Raw genomic sequence first — 15,690 nt, 5'->3', positions numbered from 1 at the left:
TCTGCCACATGGGAAGGCTCATGGCCAGAGTCTGCTGGTCCTTCTTCTCCTGGGTTCTGGTTTCAAATGGCTCTCTCAGTTTCTAAGGGTCTTTCTGGCTTCTCCTGGGTCGTTTTCTTTCTCTCTCAGATTCTCTAAGCTTTCTCCAAAATGTCTCTGCCTTTATCCTCTCAGAGGACTCCAACAAGGGGATTAAGACTCACTTTGAATGGGTGGGGTCTCATCCTGATGGAAACAACCTAATCAAAAGGTCCCACCAACAATAGGTCTGCCCCCACAAGATTGGATTAAAAGAGCATAGGCTTTTCCGGAATATGTTACAGCTCCAAACCACTACAATGGTAAATGACCTCCACAGTTGTTAGAGCCCACCGTCCATTGCTAACAGGGTCATGTTCTGCTGATGGGAGGCATCCTGTCTGAGAAGGGGAGGTAGAAAGGAGTTAGAACGTCTGTGAAAACAGCTGTGGAGTTAGTCAGTTTGAGTAGGCTCCTTTGTAGTAGGTCTTTGCAGCATCAGCAGATGAAATCAGGCCCCCATATGGCAGCAAGCCAATGGGTGGTCACATTAATACAGGTGCCTGCATTGGTGGTGATAGCTTCCTGAAATTCCTGATGTCTGTAGGACATACCTGTTCCTTCTCCCTGCCCCCCCACCTCCATTTTTGCTCCTGCAGTCCTCAAAGATTTTTGTAACCTAATACCTTGTAGGAAGTCCTCTTTGTGTTGAATGCCCAGAGCAGGATTTGTTTTGCTAGCTGAAACCCGACTGATAAAGTATTATAGGAATTCATTTAGAGGTTACTTAGAATTTTAGAAAGCAGCTAGGTAAATATGGTATATTCATTCCCACCAATGAAGAAATTATATGTTTATTTTCCTGTACATTCTTGATTGGGCAAGAAACCTTATTTATTAATTTAATAATATTTATAAAAGTGCATCCTGCATCAGATGTTCTGTTAGGCTATGATGTAATCATGTGATTTTTTTGTGTATGTGCCTGGTTTCAGGAGTTTCTGGATTATATCATAAATAAAACAACCACCATAGCTTTCTTTATTATCCCATACAATAGTGAGATCACTATGAACTTCACTTATGTGGAGAGTTCTGAATTTCTTTATAAAATAAGCTATTTTCTCTTTCCTTTTCTTGAGTTCAACTACACTATTATACTACCTCTATTTTCTTATTCTCTCTGATGGACTGTAAGACTCTGACATAATTTCAGATAAAATGTCAAATTGTCTAAATTAATGGACATATTAGAAACCTTTTTCAGGACAAAATTACCAACACCTTTCACAAATAAGTCACTGAAATTGCAACATTTTATGGTGGAAATCTATCAGCCCTGCTGTTTTATCAGTGAGATGGTGCTATATGTTTGGAAACTGGATGCTTTGCATTAGAAGTAGTTCATTTTAAGTCTATAAATATATCAGGAAATTTATTCCTTTTCAAAACTAACACAACTCAATAATACTACTCATTTCCTTTCCTCAAAGGACAGTTTTCCATCAAATATCGTTGAATCAAATCTGAATACCTTCTGAGTTATAAAAAGAAAAAGTCTGCCTCTCCTTAAGACATAGTAATTTTCACGTTTGTCTCTATTTCTTTCCAACCCCTTGTGTCTTCTTCTATCTTTTGCTCCCTTTACTGGCAAGATGGTTCCCTCCTGTATTCACCTTTCTGGAAAATGCCAAGCAGAAATTTCAACACATCTACATAATAAAAAACAACAGCAACAAACCATAGATTCTGAGAGAAGTTGTAACCAAGCCCTGGCTTGAGAGGCAGGGAATAGAATTATAATCTTACATCTCCCTCTTACTACTGGTAGGAACTTGACCAAGTAAACTTCTCTGGACCTCACTTTCCTCGTTTATAAAAGGCAGGTTTGGACTGGACTGTATTCTAATGTCGCCTTACTCCTGTGCTTCAATATGTGTGGTTTCACCTTGGTTATCCCATGATGTATACACGGCATAGTGGGTCCACGATGCCATCAAGGACTCGGATTCCTTCTGGTTTATCTGCTAATATCTCCACAAAGTAGGATGAATGGGAAAGAGGGAAGATGAAGGGCAAAAACAGGGAAATAAGGAGTTTTACAACTTTGATGTCCCAAACATAATTGAGATTCTATTTGCAAGGAAGAAGTACAGAATGGATATTCGATAAGCCTACTACATGAGGCTAATAATAGTACTATTTCATTCTCCATTTATTTATTTACTCTTTCAGTGCGCTAATATTTAAGGGCCTTCTATGTGCCAGGCTCTCTCTTAGGTACTAGGCATTATTATGTGGTAAACAAAATAGGCATCATCCTTTACTTCACAGAGCTTAGTAGAAGCTACTAGGATTAGTAGGAGAAATATACATTAAAAACCAATGCAAAAATAAATACAATTACACATTAGGATATGTGATGTGAAGAAAGAAATTGGATGTTAAAAGATGGTTATGAAGCTACCACATTTAGACTAGGTTAAATGCTTTCTAAAAAAGTGATATTTAAAAAGACGTTAAGTCCTCAGAGTAAAGTATGGGGTGAGTGAGAAGAGCCTTAGGATAGTTATAATGTGAATAAAGTCCATGGGGCCCTAGATACACTAAAAGACCAACGTGACTGCAATGTATTGAGTGAGGGTAAAGAGTAGCAGGATGAGGTCAGCAAGGAAGACAGGGGCCAGAGTATGCAGGGAAAGAAAGAGAAAGGCAGGGCATTCCAGGCAGAGGGGGTTGACTGCCTAAGCCAGTGTATGGAGGCATAAGCTTTCACAACTTGGAGTTGTGACTGTATTGGAAGACAGGATCCAGGTGAGAGGGCATTTTTTGTCCTGCTAAGAAAACTGGCAACTGTGGGTGGGGCAGGATGAGGGATGGATGTATGAGCAGCAGGGCCAGATATGGGTTGCAGGGAGCTCAAGCAGGTAGCTGTGTGGAGGATGAATAAGAAGCAATACGAAAGGCAGGGAAATATGTAAGAAACTATTGAGAAAGTCTAGTTGAGTGATGCTAAAGGCACAAAGTTAACAGTATCAATTCAGCATTTTTGTTTCTAAGATGAGGGACCAAGAAAGCACTCAAGCAATAGAGAGTACAGAGCCAAATATAGATATAATAATAATAGTTTTCATTTAATGAGCAGCCTCTATGAACTGGGCATTATTCTGACATCTTTCCTTGAATTAATTCCCACAATAACCTTATTATCCTTTTATACTTACACTGTTATACCATTTTACTGAGATAGGGTGGTCACTGCGTAGACATCCCTGGAGATTAGGAAAGCGATTAAACTAGAGGAAGGGGTAGCAACAGACAAGATAGAACTTAACAAAGGATTATGAATACTGAAACTCTTATAATTTTCTTTTTCTTAGTTGTTAGGGTATTAGAATAGTTATAAGGAAAGGACTGAAATGGTAGAACTGTAATCCGTAACATTCTTTGAAATTTGCTATATAGCTACTTGTTAAATTGTAATTTGAAAGTTATCACCATTTTGAATATATGTTATATTTCACAATAAGGAAATAACTGAAACTATAGTACAGTAACCCATAACATTCTTGGAAGTTTCCTATATAGCTACTTGTTGAATTGTACTTTGAAAGTTATCAACTTTTTGCATATATCTTATATTTCACAATAAGGAAATAACTGAAACTGTGGAACTGTAACCCATAACATTCTTTGAAATTTGCTCTCTACTTGTTAAATTGTACTTGAAAAGTTATCACTTCTATGTATATATGTTATATTCCACAATAAAAAAATGATAAAAAAGTATATGGGAAATATGACCTAGCTTTCTTTGCCTAGTATAGAGAAGGGGATCTTCTACCTTGTCTTCGTTAAGAGTGTCTACTTGTAAACATAATAGACCCAATAAAAGGTCAGGCCTTTTGATTTTACAAGGCATGGTCCTGGATATTCTGACTCTTGGAACTGTAAATGCATCCTTCTAAGATTAACTTAGAAGCTCCATAGAAGGCATTTAAAAGACAATCACAAAGTGTGTCCTCTTATCTCTCAAAGAAATAAGAGAAATTTTAAATGTTTCCTCATCCTTTTTTTCTGTGTACCTCTTTGTGATATTCTGTCTAGATTTTGTAGACATTTTTCTGCTACCATTACATGGATGTAAATCTGTGTTTCAGCCCAGCTCTTGAAGAACTTGGGTTGGCGCAGCCCTAAGATGGAAGAACACAACAGGCACAGAGTGAGATATGGATTTATTAGGACTTATGAACAGGAGAAGATTCTTCCTGGTGGCAGCCAGCCAAGGAAAATGGAATTAGCTCTGTGCAAAGGGTGGCGAGTGTAAAGGGCAGTTTATGAGAGTTTAGGACAAAGACATTCCACAGGGTGTGAGAACAGAGTTTCATCAGAGTCTTGTGACACAGGAGTCTGGAGGTTTGTTATCAACAGTGATCAGGGGAGGGGAGTTTCAGTGCTTTGTTTATGATACCATGTGTTCATGTTTTCTTGCTTGAGAAGGTCTGATGACCTTCAGCTTCTGTCCTGGTCAGGCAGGCTGCTATGTGCTATGGGATCTCATTTTACATTAGGGAGGGGGAGCCTGGGCCCTGGGTCCCAGTAATCTGTAATGCTACTCACCAATAAATTGTGTTGCCTCCCTCTTCTATAATGGTAACAAGGAGTCTTTTGTTGCCAGGATTGTTTTCTTTCTGTAATCATAGACACAAAGAGATCAAGCAACTTGTGTAAAGTCACACAGCTGGTTAGTGCTAGGCCTAGGAATAAAAAATAAATAAAGAAACATTCAGGTGATTTTTACTATTCCCTGAAAGAAGAAATGGGTGCTACTTGGGGAAGAGAATTTATTAATAGAAAACTTTACAAATTATCTAGTGCCTTGTAAATAGAATGCTTATAATAACTATAGTTTAATGATATAAAAAGTTCCTTTATTAAGAGTAACAAAAAGTTTTACTATGAATGAAATTGTATACTTGAAAATAAAAGAAAGGAAGAAGCCATCAGTGCACAGGAGGAATAGACAATTCAATTTTCATAAAATCCATACACCCAAATTTGCTATAACCTTCTACCCCTTGTTCTCTATGAGTAAAGAAAAGTACTGTTTGGTTTCCTAGGTGATTAATAGATGCAAATTTGAAACCTATCCCAATATTGTAGTGATTCCATGCTAACATTAAAAAGACAATGACCAGGAGATAAACCAAAACTATTTTCAGAAGCAGAGGGAAACAGCTGATCTACTCTTCCAGGGTGGAGCAAAAGGAAGTAAGATATTTTAAAGCAACTGATTTTTCCATGCAATTGCAGCAAATTTTCAAGAAAATAATGGTTTTCAAAGAGATGGATTTTTTTGTTGTTGTTTATAAAAATAACAGTTTCTTTATTTTCTTAAAGAAATTTCTAGTAGCTCTCAATAAAGTTCATTACCTCAGTGTGGTAAGTTTTAAAAGGAGGAGAAGAAATTGTAACTAATTACACCACAAATGAAAAATTTCCTGTTTACAAACTTAAAAGCATATTTACTTTATTTAAGAAAGTCAGTAGCACTGGGGTGGTACAGCTTATGGGTCAGCCATGCCAGTTATGGATGCAAAATTCACTTCATGAGCAAACCTTTATATTTTAGTAATGGAGCTGTTCCATCACTAGTTTTTGTAAGCAATTCTGTTTTGGAAAACCAAAATCAAGTTTTCTCGAATATCAGCAATTTCATATGGTTCACCCTAATATCAGCTTTGCAGTGGTCTCAGGAAAGTTCACTGATTGCTACATTCCTGTCTGTTGTTTCCTATGTTTCATGCCACTTTTGCTACTTCCCTTTGTAATTAGAACTGAGGCTTTTAGGTATTAAAAGAACAATACTGGTACAGATGACTGTAAGGAATTGTATTGATTTTTATACCACCTTTTGGCAAGTAGCATCAAAGGAAATATGTTCATAGGCTTTTCTCTGTCCAATTTTGATATCCATAACTCTTCCCTTCCAGTATCTTTGAAAGAATAGCTGTTATTTTTGTCTGAAATGGAATATTAAGCCAAAGACTAAGTTATCGAGGTTTTCTCTCTCTTTTTTTAAATTAGATACAGTTTTATTGAAATATATTCACATACCATACAGTCATCCATGGTGTACAATCAGCTGTTCACAGTGCCATCATATAGTTATGTATTCATCACCCCAATCTATTTTTGAACATTTTCGTTACATCAGAAAGAATCAGAATCAGAATAAAAAAGAAAAGTAAAAAAGAAAACCCAGATCATCCCCTGCATCCCACCTTATTTTTCATTTAGTTTTTGTCCCCATTTTTCTACTCATCCATCCATACACTAGATAAAGGAGTGCGATCCACAAGGTTTTCACAATCACACTGTCACCTCTTGTAAGCTACATTGTTATACAATTGTCTTCAAGAGTCCAGGCTACTGGGTTGGAGTTTGATAGTTGAAGGTATTTACTTCTAGCTATTCCAATACATTAAAACCTAAAAAGTGTTGTCTATATACTGCATAAGAATGTCCACCAGAGTGACCTCTTGACTCCATTTGAAATCTCTCAGCCACTGAAGCTTTATTTCATTTCATGTCACATCCCCCTTTTGGTCAAGAGGATGTTCTCAATCCCAGGATGCCGGGTCCAGATTCATCCCCAGGAATTACATCCTGTGTTGTCAGAGAGATTTACACCCCTGGGAGTCAGGTCCTATGTAGGGGGGAGGGCAGTGAGTTCACTTGCCGAGTTGGCTTAGCTAGAGACAGAGGGTCACATCTGAGCAACAAAGAAGTACTCAGGGGGAGACTCTTAGGCACAATTATATGCAAGTTTAGCCTCTCCTTTGCACTAGTGAGCTTCATAAGGGCAAGTCCCATGATAGAGGGCTTGGCACATCGAACTGCCCATCCTCAGTTTGTGAGAACATTAGCATCAGTCCAGGTGAGGAAGTCTAACACGTCCGCATTTTCCCCCATCTCCTCAGGGGGGCCTGCATATATATTTTTATTCTCTGCCCATATTACTTTGGGATGTGTCACTATTTCACTCTAACCTATACTAACCTACCATATGTCACTTCCTATTCAAAGTTCCATGTAATTGTGGTGTTTGAACAAACTGACTGTAGAAGTCATACTGTTTAGAAGATATAGATCCTGCTTCAAATAAACATCTCTTCCCTTGGTCTCACATGGAAGTTGAAGTTTTTACACACAGTCAGTTTCAACCTTCACCCTTTGGCCTGATTTGCCCTAGTCTTAGTCAGATCTGCTTCTTTCATATCTTTAATTGAAGTCTGGGCTCTTTTTCAGCTTTTTTTTTTTTTTTTTTTAACAGTTGCTGTATGCGCTAATACTGAATTCGTATCTGCTGAGCTCTAGCTCTGAGTTACAGGTGTCACACAAATACCCAGTGTTCCAGAGACCAATCAAGTTATACACAAAGGGATCAGCATCTCAGAGTTTGGAGATAGCCATTACAATTCAGGAATAGATTTGACTGCTATAAGAGCTTACCATCTAGGGACCATTACAATAATCATTCCCCTGTTAGGCTGTGTTCTAAGATTCAATTCTGAGTTTACACATTGTAGTTAGTCCATATTGGTGAGGCATTATAGTGTTTGCCTTTGTTTCTGGCATACTTCACTCAAAATGCTATGTACAGGATCCATTCATCTTGTTGCATGTCTCACAGCTTCACTCCTTCTTGTAGTTGCTCAATATTCCATTGTATGCATACATCACAGTTCACTATTCTATTCCTCAGTCTATGTACCCTCAGGCCACCTCCACCCATTGCAAACCATGAATACTGAAAGACTTAAGTTATTGAGGTTTTCTCTTAATGGACTTCTTGATGCTACTATTTTTAGGGCCATAAAATGATTTTCTGTTTACTGCCATTGACTTAGTATGGTTTTTGATTCAAAACTACATGCACACACACACACACACACACACACACACACACAAATAGACACATACAACTGAACTACAATGGAAAACCACAAGCTCTGAAATTAAAGACCTTGGTTTCATGTCCTAGCTTCATCTGTGACTACCCAGGTGATTTTAAAATCTCTTAGTTTCTCAATCTCGGTTTTCTTTACTGCAATATGAGAATAATAATAACAGATATTTCACAGGTTGATTTGAGAACCAAATTTGATAATAAGTGTGAAAGTTTCACTACTGTAAAGCAAGATTTAAATACCATTTAATATATTTGGTGTAAAAATGCATACCTCTGAAAGGTTATTTTTGCATTTAAAGGCCTTAGATTTTTTGTTAATTTTTGGTAATTGAGACATACAATTGTTAAGAGTTAATTTGAAAACAATTAAACATGATTTCTCTGGAGTTAGTGGAGTAAAAAACTGGACAGAGTAGTGAATATGCATTTATGAAAGTCACTGATACTATCCTCTCAAGAATACTAAGCAACTATTAGGCTCAGCTACAAACTCGACTACAAACAAAGAAATGAGGCCTGTGCACATTTAACAGTGCAACTGATTCTCCTTTACTCAGGAGTTCATAGACACAGTGTGGCCTAAAATACAGATACCTAGGTTTGATGGTGAGCATGATGGCTCCCCAAAGCCAGTTTCGGCCCTGTGAGTCTAAGGCTAAAAATTGTATGTCTGAAGTATGCAGTGGTGGTGGTGGAGGGTGTCAGGTGGATGGACAGGCAAAGTGATTTTCCCTTCTGCAAAATTTTATAGCAAGTTGTTCTCAGCAATCAAACTGTATCAACAAAATGAAGTGGACACATCAAAGTGATTATTCCTTTTGTAGAGAAGAATTCTGGGGGCCTCAGAAAACATGTGCCTCTTTGAAACCATGCTTGCTACTTGGGTGAGTTTTGATGGACAGGTTGACTTTCAAGTCTGAGGCTGAGAAGGACAAGAGGAGTGGAAAAATAATTATTTTTTAAAGTAAGGAATAAAGACAGTTTAGTTCTGTTGCTCTTTTCCCCCTTATTCTCTCATAACGAAGAACTTCATGTCAGTTATTTGTTGAGGGGCAGAAAGCTGGGCTTAGAATGCTCAAACAGACCTCAAACACTACTGCTCTGGTTTGTATCTCCAATTTCAGGGTTGCTGAATATGACAATGTGTTTTTACTGACAGCACCACACCTCTGTATTATCATCATATCCCTAAATTATTTCCCCTGCTAAAGGCATACCCAGAAGTCTATCAGAAAATAACATCTGGGTGGGGAAGGCAGATTTTCATTTATAAAGGTACTGTGAACACAATTTATTAGTAGTGTTGAATTAATTGTTTTACATCTAGCTGCTCAGTAACTGTCTTCTTCATATTTAATATATCAGTCATCTCTGATGGAAAGTTTGTTTATTCTAATGTTGGTGTTTTGGGGGTCACAGGGGTGGCATTTACATTCTGAAACTGTAATATGAAGATATATACCAGTGACATCAGTATTGCATAGCATCATAATACTAGGCAACATGTCCCTAAAGAGAAAAGTATTATTCTACTTAAGTAAAATGTACTAAAAACTTATTGGCTTTCATTTATAATGTTCTCTAACCCATCCAAATCAATATATCAATCATTTTAGGTATCTGTGGTAGGCACAATAATGGTCCCCCAAATATGTCCACATCTTAATCCCCAGAATTTATGAATATGTTACCTTCATGGCAAAGGGACTTTTCAGATGTGATGAAGTTAAGGGCCTTGAGATGAGGCAGGCCAAACCTTATCACAGAGGTTCTTAAAAGAAGAGAACCTTTCCCAGCTGTGGTTAGAGGGAGATGTGCCTATGGAAGAGTGGTCAGAGAGGTGCAAAGTTGTTACCTTCGAAGAAAGAGGAAGGGGAACATGAGCCAAGGAACATGCATGGGCTCTAGGACCTAAATAAGGCAAGGAAGTAGACACTTTCCTGCAGCCTCCAGAGTGGAACACAGCCCTGATGACACCTTGGGTTTGGCCCAGTGAGACCCATGTTTGACTTGTAACCTACAGAACTGTAAAACAATATATTTATGTTGTTTTGAGCCACTAAGTTTGTGGTAATTTGTTTCAGCAGCAATAGAAAACTAACACAATGTAGTTTTTTTGGGTCTAATTCTCAGACTACGATTCTTCAACAATGAGGTGAGGGTATAAGAAGATATCTTCTCCAAACAACTTTGTCTTATCTTTTGTTATATTTCACTTGTTTCCCTTCTTCAAGAGTCAACTCATCACATACCCAAAAATGGTGAGCCATCCTTCAAGATAAAGAGAAAATTACACACACACACATATACACACACACACAGAAATTCAGGAAAACCTTATTTAGACAAAGTTGTGGAGAGCTGAATAAGTGGAGTTTGGAGAAGTAAATAGGAACTAGATTATATAGGCCTTGCAGGACATGGTTGGGAGTTTGTTTTATTTTAAGAGCAACAGGAAATCAGTACAGCATTTTAAGCTGGGATGTCATGGTCAACTGTGAAGGATCTATTTGCGTGCTAACTTGTTAGCCTGCCACAGTTCCAAGATTTCTTCATTTTCAGAAGACATGGGACTCATGGTCAGAGACAAATGACTTTATTACTCATAAAAGAACAAGCAGCCTGCATATCAGCATATTTCCATCAATTCTCCTTGCTCCCAAGTCCCACAGGGGAAAAATGAATAGGTCCACCCTATTGTGCTTGCACACATGGTTTCAATATAGGGGAGGAAATCTGATCTTAGGAATCCCAAATCTTTTATAATGTACAGTTAGTATGTCTGCCTTTTGCTCCAGGAGGAGACTTTACCTTTCCTATACTGGACAGTAAACATGCTTGCCTTTTGCTACAGAAATAGACATTATCTCTACCTTCCAAGGGTAATAGAAAGGCTCTTTCCTATGCAAGCATCCTCAAGAAGAGAGCCCAGAACAAAGGAAACTTTCTGCTTGCAAGATGTGCATAAATGTGGAAGTCTCATGGAGAAATGTCTCCTCAAAAATCCACTCATCACTTCGAAACCACCTTGGCTTACAGAGAATATTCCCATGAGCATGCCATTATGTTGGCTACTGTGTTTTTGTTTTTGATTTTTTTTTTTTTTTTGGTGCATTTTTTCCAAGGTAGAATTGAAGTGTGGTTTTTTTTTTTTTCTTTTTTCTTTTTTTTTTTGGACATGGATGCTCTTTTTCTTTACAGTGGTACCCAGGTTACAAGGAAGAAAAGTATCACTGTGATTACCTGCATCAGAAATCATCCCACATTAAAGATATCGTTCTGGAGTTTGAGGAAAAGCATAGGGGCAGCTAACATAATCAGAGGGCTTTTGACCCTTTGCCCAGTGAGATGTAAACAAAACAGCCATGAATTAAATAGGGTACAACCGTTTGTCCCTTGAGTCCCTGGTGACAACTAGGTTTGATTTTCATTGTTGCTGTATTTTAATTTTAGGGTGTAGGCATGATGTCAAGACTCCACAGCTGTGCCCAGGAGACTAGATATAGCAGCGAGTTGGCTTCTTCACCTTTAGTTCAGCCAAATTATTTTCACATCCTGAGAAATGATACCATTTCCCGGACAAGATACCTTGAGGACATTAGACAAACTAAATAAGAAAATTTAGTCTGGTAGCCTCCCAAGAAAGTGACAATGAGAACTTTTGGTAACAGAGCTAGGGGAACTTGTAACAGCCCTGAATGTAACAGATACTACTATCTTACTTAAAGGATATGGGGGGGCTCTCTGTAAAAAAAAAAAAAAAAAAAAAAAAAGATTTTCAGATCCCAGCCCAGTTCTTATGAATTAGAATCTCCCAGATTATGATTTAGGCATCTTAACTTTTTCAAATCACTATGGATAATCCCAGTACATATTTTGCTGTAAGACTCTGCCAAATCCACCTTGTAATTGGCTATTAAGAGATTACAGAAAGAATGGAGTCCTCCTTTCCTAAACGTAGGGGTTTGGAGGATCAGCTAAAATGAGACCTCCTACCTAGAATTATCTAATGACTGAAAACTAGAACTGAAGAAAGAATTTGGCTTTATCAAAAAAGGGAGGAGGGAAATGGTTCAATTCATTTGAACAAAGGGAGATCGCTCCAGTCATATCCTTTTCATTCCCCACTGTTGCAGGAGAAAGTAGGTGCTTCATTCACAATCAGGAATGTTACTGTCTTTCCCAGTTTCATTGGAGAGGGGAGTTAGTGGGTCACTCTTTGGTATTTAGGGGAGAGAGCTGCATCCAGTAGTGTCAACAATTCCTGAAACAATTTGGCTGGAACCCCATCCTGATGCCACACCCATGCAGAGCATTTCTGGGCAGAGAACAGTCCTTGGAAAGTACAAACACATGCAGTAAACTCAGCTGCATGGCAAGGATAAACAGCAACCCATTCTTGGGGTCATGGGCAGGGCTAGAAACACAGCCCAACTGGGAAGGCCCCTCACCAGGCATGGGCAATAAACATGTAAGGAAATAGAGATGAAAATTTGGGAGGGATTCAGAGGTGATAGTTTTGGACCCAGTTCTTTGGTCCTGGGCTGCATTGACCAATATGGTAGCCATTAGCCCTACTTGTGGCTATTTAAATTTTAATTAACAAAAATTTTATTAGCCATGTTTCAAATGCTCAATAGTATTGGACTACAGATTACAGAATATTTCCATCACTGCAAAAAGTTTTATTGTAGAGTGCTGATTTAGAGAACCTTGGTTTTCTATTCCATGGAAAAAAAGACAGTTTAAAGGGGGCTTATTTTTTGTCAATACTGAGAATGCACACAATAAAATTAGAAAATAAGCCCCCACCCCCACAACAATCTCCCCAATGCATATTCCTCCCCCACCAAACCACAAACATAAACTGGTCCTGATGTTTCCGTTAGCAGTGCAGCTAAGAAACAGTTTAGAGTAAATTTAACAGGATTCAGTTATATTCATTTTGTCCTCTTAGCCCTGAGAGATAGAAATCCCATGGGAATTCCAGTCCTCCCAGATGTTTTTGCCATCTCTGGTGGAAGGGTTCTTTTATAAGTGATATTTTTGGCTGGTACTTTAGAGATCCTCCTGTGCTGCTGCCTTCTTGGGTTCTTCTTGAATTATAGGGGGTTTGTAGCCTCTTGCTGTAGATAGCTAAAAAACTTAATGCATGGCCACCTTCATATTTCTTTGGATTTAGCTTTTTGTTGGCTGGGGAGAAGTAGATGTAGGAAAACCTCTGACTTCATATGTTGAATGCATATCATTGGTTGTGGCATCCATCTTGACTATGACAATATTTGGATCTTTGCTAAGCTTCTCTCCCAGTTTTTGTACTTGGGCTCCAGATCTGTACAGTGATCGTACCAAGGGGCATAAAATTCAATCAGCGCACCTTTATTTTCATTGACCACTATTTCATTAAAATTCTCTGCTATTACTAACTTCACAGGTCCATCACTTCTCTCTGGGGTAGGCTCAGACTTCAGGTATCTCTTCAGGTTGCCATCAAGTAGTCTTGCAAGAACCGCTCAAGAGCTTTACCATCACACAAAAATTCCTCCTTCAGGCAAACTTCTCTCCTTTAGAAGTTCTGATTACAACAATAGGAATTTCTCCAGCAGTGGTTTTCAAGCCAAAATCAGAATGTTCATGCCTAAAATTTTTGTAGCTAGCTACAGTGAAGTTGACTTTATGTCCAGCATCCAGGAATTTCTTTGCCACCATCATCACTCTTTCTTCAGTAGTTGGATCCTTTGGAATTCTTTTACTGGCCCCCATTGTAGTAAGCCACAAGGAATTCTTGGGCTGTATCACATCTTTATTATCTTCTGTCATGTGAGGACACATACCAAAAATGTTTTCCTGGATAAATATTTTAATCTTGCCACTGGTCATTTTCTGTTCCATATATGCAACAGTCTTGCCCTCCAACTTGTTAATCGGATGTGAAGGATGGCACAAGATGATTCCCCCTCCATTATCATTATACTTGTTCACCAGAGATTCCACATTGGTGTGTGCAAATCAGTAATTATCCTTCAAGTTGCTTGCTGCTTATAGGATCTCAGAGTGAGCTTCACTGAATAAATCCTTGAGAAATCCCACCACAGAGGGGTCTTTATCACTAATGAACTTCTCAAATTCTTCCTTGGTCCTGCAACAGACTGAAGCTGGTCCTGCCTGCTTCTTCAAGTGGCTGACATTTCCATCTGTGGTCCTAGGCCCATCATAGGCACCTGCTTTTCCACCATCTCTAAATATCTCCAAGGTTGGATATCCACTGACCCCATACTTATTACAGGTGTTTGTGCTGGCAGTGCAATCAGTGTTTGCCAACAGGACAATTCCTTTTAATCTGTTGGCTGCAGCTTCACATTCAGAGGCAAGCCTCTTGCAGTGTCCACGCCTGTGGACGAAGAACGAAATGAGCATGAGGCCGGCAGACCCCGTGTAGCCGATGCGAATCTCCAAGTCGTCGTGGGTGAGCTCCAGCACGTCGAAGGCAGCGGTGAGGAGGGCCACAGCAAGAAGCAGCGCTGTGGCCCAAATGCGGGAGCGCAAGGCAGCAAGGTGAGGTGGGGCTGGCCAGGAGGGTCGGAGCTCCACGGGGATTGCAAGCTACTGTGTTAATCAGACCAACAGAGGGTGGGACAAAATGTGTTCAATATTTATCATAAAACATTTAATTAAGTTTACTATCAACAACAGAAAATCAATAAGATGAGGCCAATCTGCAGTACTGACGTCAACTTTACCGATGTGTCAGACTTGACCAGCTGAATAAATCACATAAACCAGAGGGCCTACCTTAGAAAGCCAAGTAGCTGTCTCCCTACGTTTTAAAATTGACTTTCCTACTTGGCCTGAGACATTCATATAAGTATAGCAGGATATATTGGTGATTACAAGACTCTACCTTGGCCTATAGGGAAGAAGTCTAGGACAGTCCTATCATCCATAAGAATCTTTGCCACTTTTCTTTCAAGACTGAAGTGTTGTCACTGATCACTTCTGGTAAAATCAAGAACAAATTTCATACCACTGTTTTTAATTGAATTTTTCACATTGTAGGTATTACTGGTTACAGATCATGCACAAATAACAAGTCAGCTATCTCTTCAAGAATTTCTTCCAAGTAAGCAAATGTAGATTCCTTTTGGGGAAATCTCCACAGTCATCTGAGGACTACATAATCTACCAGTGGTGTTTCCTTAAATCCTTGAAGATCTCTTATTACTGCCTCTGTGGTGCAAGCTACCATGTTTACTGGAGGGGGGCAAACACTCATTAATTTATGTCTTAAAAAGAACATTGTGGCTAAGTGTGGAGAATTTATTGGAGATAAGTACTGGTAGAAACATGGAGGCAGCTTGGAGGATTTTCCATGCTGGAGATAATCATAGCTTGTACTAGGAAGGGTGTCTGTGCAGACAGAGAGAAGTAGACAAGTTCTGGATAAATTCTAGGAGTAGGGTTGACAGGATTTGCTGATAGGTGGAATTGGAGGGTGAGAGAACAAAAGGAATAGAAGATGACTCCTGAATTGATGGCTTGAGCAACTTGGTGTATTTACTGAGATGCAGAAGGGAGGGAGGAGAAGTTAGGAGGAGGTAATCAAAAGATTTGAACACATCTTTTCACAATGTCTGGAACACAGCAGACCTGTCCTGCTAAAACCTTGGTCTATCCAAAATGTTTACATTGGAGGCTCC

At 38.9% G+C, this 15,690-nt stretch overlaps 1 pseudogene; it reads right to left on the bottom strand.

The window, feature by feature from the left end:
- Positions 1-13,051: 13,051 nt before the first annotated feature.
- On the bottom strand, positions 13,052-15,239 carry LOC119542854 (annotated as a pseudogene).
- Between the last annotated feature and the right edge of the window lie 451 nt (positions 15,240-15,690).

Source organism: Choloepus didactylus, chromosome 8 (assembly GCF_015220235.1).
Source record: "Choloepus didactylus isolate mChoDid1 chromosome 8, mChoDid1.pri, whole genome shotgun sequence".
NCBI lineage: Eukaryota > Metazoa > Chordata > Mammalia > Pilosa > Megalonychidae > Choloepus > Choloepus didactylus.
This window is presented reverse-complemented; position numbering and strand designations above follow the sequence as displayed.